General features: G+C 42.7%; 1 long non-coding RNA gene across 1 annotated transcript; it reads left to right on the forward strand.

Moving 5' to 3' along the window:
• Positions 1-162: 162 nt before the first annotated feature.
• LOC147085071 (uncharacterized) lies at positions 163-8,522 on the forward strand. Its single transcript, XR_015075825.1, has 3 exons — positions 163-302; positions 3,560-3,655; positions 8,232-8,522. It is a non-coding gene; the product is annotated as an uncharacterized LOC147085071 (long non-coding RNA).
• Positions 8,523-8,726: the final 204 nt, after the last annotated feature.

The following is an 8,726-nucleotide window of genomic DNA, read 5'->3' on the forward strand; positions in this document are numbered from 1 at the left end:
CCGCAGATGGAAGAGCTGTGGGGAAATGTAGTCATTGTTACCACACAGAGGGTTAATGACTTTAATTAAAAGGTCAGCAATTTATCAGATCAATTCAAACTGAATGGAACCGTGTGTGGTTCTGATCGAGCCCTGTACCAGAGCACAGGGCGGGGAGGGATTGTACTGATCAGGCTGAAGGCGGTGTTTATAACTGTGAGGTGTAACTGATCTTTACCCAGGGTGTGTTCATTAACCTGCAGAACTCACAGCACTAACTTACCCGGACTCTCTGGAACCAGAATCAGGAGCCGCAGCACAAGGTAAGGACCCGAAACATACTGAGTAAAATTATTGTATTCTAAAATAGCGAAATCGCCGTTTATTTTACCAGTATTTCAAAGATAGAGACAAGTTAACATCACAATAGTGGACAGGTAACAGCGGATGTATTTCCAGAAATTAATTTACTGGGGGTTGTGCGATTTAACAGAATAAAACTTCCAAATGCAATTTCACACGCTAAATTGCTGCTGCTGTAAATAGTATTCAAGCACATTGATCAGTTAAAACACACTTAGGAACAAAGAGTCAGAGGTCGATGTCATGAAACATAGAATCCTTCAGCTCAGAGGGCCCATCAATCCTGTGCCAGAACATTAAATGAGCAATCCAATTAGTCCGACTCCACTGCTCTCTCCCCTGAGCCCTACAACTTTCTCTACTTTTATTATTTATCCAATTCCATTTTAAAAGTTACGATTGCATTTTCTTCTACCATTCTTTCAGGCATTGCATTCCAGTAACATCGTAACTCGATGCCTAAAAATCTTTCATCTCTTTTGCCAGTTGCATTAAATCTGTGACTTCTTTATACCGACCCTTTTGTCAATCGATACAGTTTCTCCTTATTTATTCTATGAAAATAGCAAAACGTTTCATGATTTTAAAGCCTCCATTAAATCTCGTCTTAACCTTCGCTGATTTAATGGAGAACAATTCCACCTCCTCCAGTCTCTTCATGTAACTGAAATCCCTCATTTTTGTTTCCATTCTAATAAATCTCTTCTGCACCCTCTGCAAGGCTCTGACAGCCTTCCTAAAGTGTGGTGTCCAGAATTGGACAAAATGCTCTAGGTGAGGCCTAGCCACTGTTTGGTAAAGGTTTAGCATAACTTTCTTGCTTTGCACTCTCTGGGCACGACAGTGGCAGATGGAGATCAGTGTGGGAATGTGTGATGTCACTCACGTTGGACCTAAAAAGGAATGATCAGAGAATGTTCTAAATGGTTAGAAGTTAGGAACTGTGGATGAGCAGAGAGAACTCTGGATTCAAGTACATAAATCAATAGAAGCTAGTTGATGGGTACCACAAATAAGTAAAAATCTAATGGAATGTTGGGCTTTATCTCGAGGGCTGGAATACAAAGGGGTAGAAGTTCTGTTCCAGCTGTACAGAGATCTGGTTAGACCCATTAAGAGAACCACACCTCGGCAACAATATCTTGGCTTTGGAGGTGGTGCAGCTCAGATTCACCAGAATGATACTGGGGCTAAAAGCTTTAAATTATGAGGTTGGGTTGCATAGACGAAGCTTTTATTCCCTTGATTATACCATTTTAAGGGGTGATCTAATTGAGGGGTTTAAGATGATCAAAGTAATTGCTAGCATAGAAAGAGTTAATCTATGTCCTTTGGTGGACCAGTCCAGCAAAAGCGGCATAACCTTAAACACAGAGCGAGGCCGTTCAGGGGTGATGTTAGAAAGCATTTCCTCAGACACAGTGTAGTGGAAATCTGGAACACTCGCCCTCAAGAAGCTGTTGAGTTTCGGTCAATTGAAAATTACAAAACTGTGATTGATAGATTTGTGTTAGGCAATTGTATTAGGCTTACAGAACCAAGGCGGGTAGATGGAGTTAAGATACAGCTCAGCCATGTTCAAATTGAATGGAGGAACGAGCTCGAGTGAATGAGGGGCCTACTTCTGTTCCTATATTCCTATATTCCTCTATTGTAAAGCTAATGGTCTCGTTTACTTCTCTAAAAGCTTTATCGTCCTGTCCTGCCACCTTCAAAGATTTCTCTATGCGTACTCCCAAGTTTTTCTTTTCCTGAAACCCAGTTAAAATTGTAACATTTAGTTTATATTACCTCATTCTTCCTTCCAAAGTGCATCACTTCACACTTCGCTTCATTAAATTTCACCTGCCATGCGTCTGCCCATTTCACCAGAGTGTCTATCTCCTCCTGAAGTCTGCCGCTAGCCTCCTCATGGTTTACGACTTTTCTGAGATTCGTGTCTTCAACATACTTTTAAATTGTGCCCTGTATACCTAGGTCCATGTCACTAAAATATATCAAAAAGAACAGCGGTCCTAATACTGACCCCTGGGAACACTGTAAACTTCCCTCCAGTGTGAACAATATCAGTTCACAACTACTGTCTGTTTTCTGTCCCTTCGCCAATTTAGTATCCACGCTGCCACTGCTCCTTTAATATCATTGGCTCCAATTTTGTTAACCAGTCTATTAAGAGATACTTTATTAAACGCCTTCTGAAAGTCCATATACAGAACATCAACTTCACCACCTTCATCAACCCTCTCCTATTTCATCCATTAGCTCATTCAAGTCAGCCAGGTTTGAATTGCCTTTACAAAAAATCCATTTTATCTGTCGCTAATGAACCCATGTTTTTCCAAGTGACAGTTAATTTTGTTTCAGAAATGTTGACCCGAGGAGTTTCCTCAACCCCGATGTTAAGCTGAGTCGCCTGTAGTTATTTGGTTCATCACTCTCTCCTTTTTTGAACAGTGAAGTAACGTTTGCAGTCCTCCCTTCCCCTGGCACCTCTCCCATAACCAAGGATTGGAAGATTGTGGCAGAGCGGGTGACATTTCTACTTTGAGCCCTGATAACCGATTTAGTCCATCATCCTAATCGATGTATATCCTGTCCAATTTCTCTACACTTCCTCCTTTACTGTACAATTGGCAGCATCCTCTCCTTTATTGAATACGGAGGCAAAGTGTTAATTTAGGACCTCAGTCATGTCCTCTGCTTCCACAAGATGATTGTCTTTTCGGTCCTTAATCGGCCCCACCTTTCCTTGGACTATTCTTTCACTATTTATATGTTGATAAAAGGCATTAGTGTTCCCTATTATGTTACCACTAATCATTTCTCATACATTCTCTTTGCACCTCTGTTGCTGTTGTGTGTTTATTACACTAGTGGCAGCGTTAGTGCAACAGCAACGTACTTAAATTTACAAAGACTCAAACTGGTACTGAATTAACTGAATCGCTTTTACGTTTCCACAGTGGGGAAAGGAAAGGCTGCTGATTGATAGTTTTAATGGACGCACGTGTGCGGGCACACACACAAATGGAGAATTATGATTGTAAAACAGCAGTCACATCCACCACTTGTATATTCATGGTGTTTTCTGAGATCCCAGAACTACCAGCTGCTGTACTGATGGGGGAGGAGGGACTTGATATCATGTTAAAAAGGCAATGTTCTCCTCATTTTAATATTTCCGTCTAACCCTCCTTTAATAAAATATTTGTTACAGAGCATCAGAGCCTGGGAACGCCTGTCACCACCATGGCTGAAGGTTCAGACAAGGGAGAAGTTCGAACATCTTCAACACGAATGAGAATGGACACAGGTTGGTTCAGATAATACTTTAAAATACAACTTCTATCCTGGCAAAAGGTCCAGATCTAGTGCCTGAACCTGCAGCTCACACAAGTAGATGGAGTAGGACAGGGGCTGAATAGAAAGAGGGAAGTGAGTGACCACCTAAAGGGATACCGCAGTCCCAGGTGGAAGGAACCCCTGAGTAATGGAACTATCCAATGGATACCTGACATTGGGGACTCTAAGGTGGATAGAGGCAGTGACTCAGAGGATCGTCTTCCTGAGCAACAGTGGCACCAGAGAGCAGGAGACCACCCCAAGTGGGGCAGGGGTGAGAGGCAGGTGGGGCACAGGAATAGGAGAGCTATACCGGTGGGAGATTCTATCATCAGTGGAATAGACAGACTCTTCTGCAGCCCTGAGCAGGTCAGGTATGATTAGTTACCTCCCTGGTGCCAGAGGGAAGAATATCATGATACGTATGGGACCATCTCAGGGAAGCAAAGGGGAGCAGCAAATAGCCATTTTCGGAACCAATAACATGGATAGAAATACATTTATAGAGTGACTATTAAGACTGAGGCATTAAACTAAGACACAAGGCCTCAAGCTGTTGAGCTCTGGATTGTTTTGCACTGGGCTGCTTAAGGCGGGTAATATGCGACTGGTCATTGTGTGGCTGCAGGGCTGGATCAGGGGGAAAGTTTCACAATCTTGGGGCACTCGAGTGAGTTCAGTCGGGAGGCAAAGGACGGCCACGATCTGAACCGACCAACAACAATGGATTTACAGAAAAGTTGAATGGAGAAGTGGGAGGGTATCGGCTGATATGACTGGAGGATGGGGAATGTCTTGATCTGAGACTAGACTGCCGAATTTCAAAAACTGTTGAAACAGGAACATGTGGGTAGGGATTTCCATGATGTTGACCCAACGATGATGATGATCGGCGATATATGTCCAAGGCAGGTCGGTGTGTGACTTGGAGGGGAAATGGGAGCCAATGGTGTTCCCATGCACCTTCTGCCTTTATCCTCCTGGGTGCTGTGATCGATTAACAATGAGACAGGACTGAGGATTGAATGGAACTCGGAGCGAAACGATCCTGATTATAACATTTTGAGGAGAGTGAAAATATAATTGTGGATGACAGTTTTACAAAAATTTCTATGTCCGCGCTGGATGTTTCCTGGAGTTATTTTAAGATAGAATCTATATGTATACAGCAAAGGAATAGGAAGGGGAATAGCACATTTTGCGGTGGGTTTTTGCAGGCTATCGAGCAGTAGAGATGAGACAGAGAGGGAGGACTGTTTTCTGTTGAGCAACCTCCTGGAATATGTGCGCGCACCTGTGCAGGGAGACAGAGGAAAGTTAAGCAAGGATAGAAGCAAAAGACAGGAAGGAGAAAAGCAAAAGTGGCACTCAGAGAAATCAAGGGTTTAAATCAAACATGGCCACAGTAAATAATGATTCTAAAAGTTTTAAGAGTGTTAAAAAACAAGCCTGAAGGATTTGTGTCTTAATACGAGGAGCATTAGTAATAAGGTGGATGAATTAGCTATGCAAATAGATGTAAACGGATATGATATAACTGGAATTACAGAGACATGGCTCCAGGGTGACCAAGGCTGGGAAGTCAACATCCAGGGGTATTCAATATTCAAGAAAGACAGGCAAAAATGAAAAAGAGGTGGGGTGGCATTGCTGGTTAAAGAGTAGATTAACACAATAGTAAGGATGGATATTAGCTCTGATGACGTGGCATCTGTAAGAGTAGAACTGAGAAATATGAAGGGGCAGAAAACGTTAGTGGGAGTTGTATACAAACCACCAAACAGTAATGCTGAGGTTGGGGATGGCATTAAATGGTAAATTAGGGACGCGTGCAATAAGGGCACAGCAGTTATCATGGGTGACTTCAATCTACATATAGATTGGGCTAACCAAATTAGTAACAATACTGTGGAGGAGGAATTCCTGGACTGTATACGGGATGGTTTCCTGGACCAATATGTCGAGGAACCAACTAGAGATCGGGCCATCTTAGACTGGGTATTATGTAATGAGAAAGGATTAATTAGCAATTTTGTTGGGCACGGCACCTTGGGGCGGAACAATCATAATAAGAGAGAATTCTTCAGTAAGATGGAGAGTGAAGTGTTTGAATCAGAGACAAGGATCCTGAATTTAAATAAAGGAAACTACAATGGTATGAGGCGCGATTTGGCTAGGATGGATTGTGGAACGTTACTTAAAGGGTTGACAGTGGGTAGGCAATGGCAAACATTTAAAGATCGCATGGATGAACGACAGAATTTATTGATCCCTGTTTGGCATAAAAATAAAACACAAAAGGGGACTCAGACGTGGCTAACAAGGGAAATTAGGGATAGCATAAGATCCAAGGAGAGGACATATAAATTGGCCAGAAAAAGCAGCAAACCTGAGGATTGGGTGCAGATTAGGATGCAGCAAAGTAGGACAAAGGGATTAATTAAGAGGGGGAAAATAGAGTATGAGAGTAAGCTTGCAGAGAACATAAAAACTGACTGTAAAAGCTTCTATAGATATGTGAAGAGAAAAAGATTGAAGTCAAGCATAGGTCCCTTGCAGTCAGAAACAGGGGAATTTATAATGTGGAAAAAAGAAAGGGCAGACCAATTAAATACATACTTTGGTTCTGTGTTCACAAAGGAGGACACAAGTAACCTCCCAGATATGGCAGAGAACACAGGGCCTGATGAGAGGAAGGAACTGAATGAAATCAATATTTGTAGGGAAATGGTGTTAGGGAAATTGACGGGATTGAAGGCCGATAAATCCCTTGGGCCTGATAATCTACATCCTATGGTACTTAAGGAAGTGGCCCTAGAAAGAGTAGATGCATTGCTGGTCATCTTCCAAAATTCTATAGACTCTGGAACAGTTCCCATGGATTGGAGTGTTGTTCATGTAACCCCACTATTCAAGAAAGGTGGTACAGAGAAAACAGGGAATTATAGACTGGTAAGCCTGACATCGGCAGTTGGGAAAATGCTAGAGTCCATTACAAAAGATTTAATAGCAGAGCATTTGGAAAACAGTGACAGGATTGGACAATGTTAACATGGATTAAGAAAGGTAAATCATGCTTGATAAATCTACTGGAATTTTTTGAGAATGTAACTGGTAGAATAGATAAGGGAGAACCAGTGGATGTGGTGCATTTGGACTTTCAGAAGGCTTTTGATAAGTTCCCGCCTCAGAGATTAACGTGTAAAGTTAAAGCACAAGGGATTGGGTGTAAGGTACTGAATCGGAAAAAGAATTGGTTGGCAGACAGGAAGCAAAGAGTTGGAATAAACAAGTATTTTTCCGAGTGGCAGCCAGTGACTAGTGGGGTACCGCAGTGATCGGTGCTAGAACCGCAGCTATTCACAATATATATTAATGATCTAGATGAGGGAACTAGTTGTAATATCTCCAAGTTTGCTGATGACACAAAGCTTGGTGGACGTGTGTGCTGTGAGGAGGATGCCGAGAAACTCCAGTATGATATGGACAGTTTGTGTGATTGCCAGATGCATGGCAGATGCATTATTATGTGGATAAATGCGAGGTTATCCACTTTGGTGGAAAAAACAGGAAGGCAGATTATTATCTGACGGCAATAGACTGGGAGAAGGGGAAGTGCAACGAGACCTGGGTGTCCTTGTGCACCAGTCGCTGAAGGTAAGCATGCAGGTGCAGCAGGCGGTTAAGAAGTCAAATGGTATGTTGGCCTTCGTAGCGAGAGGGTTTGAGTACAGGAACAAGGATGTCTTGCTGCAGTTGTACAGGGCCTTGGTGAGACAACACCTTGAGTATTGTGTGCAGTTTTGGTTGCCTTATCTGAAGAAGGATGTTCTTGCCATGGAGGGAGTGCAGCGAAGTTTCACCAGGCTGATACCTGTGATGGCAGGAATGACGGATGAGGAGAGATTGGGTCGATTGGGCTTATACTCGCTGGAGTTTAGATGAATGAGAGGGGATCTCATTGAAACTTATATAATTCTAACAGGACTAGACAGACTAAATGCAGGATGGATGTTCCCGATGGCCGTGGTGTCCAGAACCAGGCGTCACAGTCTGAGGATAAGGGGTAAGCCATTTAGGACAGAGATGAGGGGGAATTTCTTCACTCAGAGATTGGTGAACCTGTGGAATTCTCTACCACAGAAGGCAGTAGAGGCCAATTCATTAAATATATTCAAGAAGGAGTTAGATAAATTTCTTAAGGCTAAAGGGATCAAGGGATATGGAGAGAAGGCAGGGACAGGGTACTTAATTTCGATGATCAGCCATGATCTCATTGAATGGCGGAGCAGGTTCGATGGGCCGATTGACCTACTCCTGCTTCTATCTTCTATGTTTCTATGTCTATGTTTCTATTAAAGAATACTTTGAGAATATTTACTAATACAGTGGATGATGGGGACAGTGGATGATGGGGTGGCTGGAACCGATAAGCTGTCGATAAGTCATGTTTGACAAATCTGACTTTATAGATTGAGGAATGTAGCACATGCGATGTATGTGCGTTTTCAGGAGGTGTTTGTTAACGTGGTCCTTTGCGTTCACAGATCGGAACTCGACAATCAATATGTGCTTGACAAAGTGCAACGATTACCAGCTGTTCCAGTTGACGAAATTCTACCGGGACAGACTGGAACAGGCGGTTGAAGAGAGTGTGGAGGGACTCAGTCTCGGGTTAACAGGCGAGGACCATTTCAGTGGACCAGAGTATCAAGTGAGTGGGAGGGACACAGAATGAGTTTAGTTTATTCTACGTCACAGCGCTGACCGAATATCCTAACATAGGAACAAAGGAATTACTCGATGAGGTGTATGTAATTCCCCTACAAACATCCTGAAAATCGAATGCTACAATTATAAAAGAGTTGTTGACTAATCGATCTCTATCAATTAATCTACAACAGACCCAGACATGAGGTGAGGAAAACCCGAGAGGTGGCGAGCTTTGGGAACCATAGAACCAAAGACACCTCTTCCTCCCAAGCATGCTACACTTACCACATCATATCTCAGATTACACATATAAGGCAATCCCAAATGTG

This window comes from Somniosus microcephalus, unplaced genomic scaffold (genome assembly GCF_052327205.1).
Source record: "Somniosus microcephalus isolate GS21.2 unplaced genomic scaffold, FLI_Smic_1.0 unresolved_chr9, whole genome shotgun sequence".
Taxonomy (NCBI): Eukaryota; Metazoa; Chordata; class Chondrichthyes; order Squaliformes; family Somniosidae; genus Somniosus; species Somniosus microcephalus.